The sequence below is a fragment of the Mus caroli genome, chromosome 13 (genome assembly GCF_900094665.2).
Source record: "Mus caroli chromosome 13, CAROLI_EIJ_v1.1, whole genome shotgun sequence".
NCBI lineage: Eukaryota > Metazoa > Chordata > Mammalia > Rodentia > Muridae > Mus > Mus caroli.
Window position 1 is genome coordinate 64,292,124 of NC_034582.1, and position 2,151 is coordinate 64,294,274.

The 2,151-nt window shown below is 38.4% G+C and overlaps 1 pseudogene; it reads left to right on the forward strand.

The window, feature by feature from the left end:
* Positions 1 to 715: 715 nt before the first annotated feature.
* On the forward strand, positions 716 to 1,538 carry LOC110307703 (annotated as a pseudogene).
* The last annotated feature ends 613 nt before the right edge of the window (positions 1,539 to 2,151 follow it).

A 2,151-nucleotide genomic window follows, 5' to 3' on the forward strand; every position in this document is an offset into this window, starting at 1 on the left:
AACATATATCTTATTTTTCTGAATAATCAGCCATTGTCCCAATATTTTTCTTGTGATTGAGGCTGTGATATAATGAATCATTGAACATGGGAGTGACTCTCTAAGGTTTCTCTTCTGCTCCAGTGACTTGCTTACTCATTTCTTGACCAGAAAAAAATACATCTTAAATAAATATATCAATATGTTTATTAACTGGAAAAAAACCTCAGAGTTGAACATTATCTTTTAAAATTATAATTCCCAGCTGGTATGTTATTCCAGATAGAGCACATAATAATTTCATAATAATCAACATCACTTTTATCTATATAAATATTAATTCAATTTAAGTCAATGTATTAATATAACCAAAATGAAATTCCAAGAGTTTCATAAATTAAAATATATTGAATTACATGACTTTTTAGCATCTATAATAATTAGATTTAACCGTAACTGAATATCTAAGAATTAATGGAAGTCTACTACACAAATGAACATTGTCTTCATGTATTTCAAAAATTCTGACTGGAAATTATGGCGATTACTTCACAGTGACTGTGCTCATTCTCCTTAAGTGTATTGCTAATTTTTATTATTGAAAAATTATAAGCTGTTAGCGATCAGACATGGGCACAATGCATAAGATTGTTACTGGAGAAATGTGCCCATTATTTTTTTTTCTCCTATGGGGGTGGGGGGGCTGGGAGGTAGGGGAAATGCTCACAAATAGTGCATGTTTGAATATTTGAAAATTAGTGATGTTTTTTAAAAGGTCCTGACAGTGGTGGATCTCATGGACAGGGAAGTACTGATGTTTATCACACAGGTGCTGGGGCGGGAATGGTAGCATTGGAAAGACCCACATCTCCTGTACACTTCCAGTGCCACCCAGACTCTTACCCTGTGTCATAGTATTAATGTTGCTGATGTAAAGGAAGTTGTGGTCTATGTTCAAACCTCAGAGATACTGGGAAAAAATTGATACGAGATCCTCATTTTCTACGGTTGCAACTTCGGCTCTTTTAGGCAAGCTTGATGAGGGACAGGTAGCTGAATTCGTTTTGTCCTGTGTGAACTTTGATGATGGACTCGGTGTAGACTGGGCTCTGAATCTCAGCGGGGCAGATCTACTGTTACACAAGATTCCTGGCAACGAGAACTAGTCAGTTGCATCAAGGGAATTCGGACTTACATGGTTGGTGGCTTTGCGAATAATGATCGGCTCAGGGGGACTCAATAGGAGACAGGAGATGTTACCAGTTTCATGCTTTTTGTGGTTGGGCTTGGCCTCAGTGCAGGTAATAGGAAGGCTTCCTCAGATTGATAGAGAAAAGCTGTGTGGCCTCATGAATGAAGAGGCTGGGGAGTTGGCAGGGAGGCCAGGAGATATGGTCCTTTACACACTTTATTCCGCATCGCTGGATTAACACCGCTGGGAGAAGAACAGATGAGCCTCTTAGTCCTGCCTTCTGCATGCCTGAAAACGTGGTTCAGAGGTGAGTGTCCAGCCTGATCTAGTGAGCTGCAGTCAGCGTTGGGAACGATGCTCAGTATAGTATAGTGTGCGATCTGAACATGGCTGCTTTTGATGTGCTTATCCATGTTAAAGTAGAAGTGACTAATATTTATGGTATTAATGATAAGTTACATAATTACACATAGTATAAAATAAATACCTGTGCTGTATTTAGAGCCTCAAGAACAGAGGAAACTTGTGAATGGTTTTCAGCTTCATTAATAGTTGCTGGAGTTTATCACCGGCAACATAACTAGCTAGAAAGTTACTAGTTCTGAGCATCTGGAGTTCGTTACTAAGTAGTTTTCGTGGGTTGATTCCCTTGTGCTTTTCAGGTAAGAGATCATTCTTCCTCTTCCTGACCTATAGCGCCATCTTCTTCTTATCTCATGCCTTCATGCACAACTCTCAAGTCAGTGATGGGAGAGCAGACATTTTCTCCTCTCCATCTTAGTGGAAGTACTCCATTGTCAAATATACTTTCTTCTGATTTCTAATTATCTGTTTGATTATTAAGAAAACGACATTCTCAGCCCTGTTCTAGAAGCCTTTTAAAAATAGTCATGAGTATCAGATAGTTTTTGTTTCTATTGACATATCCTATGTCATTTTACCCTTGGCCTATTATTGATTCAAGAATTGTAGAGCAGGTC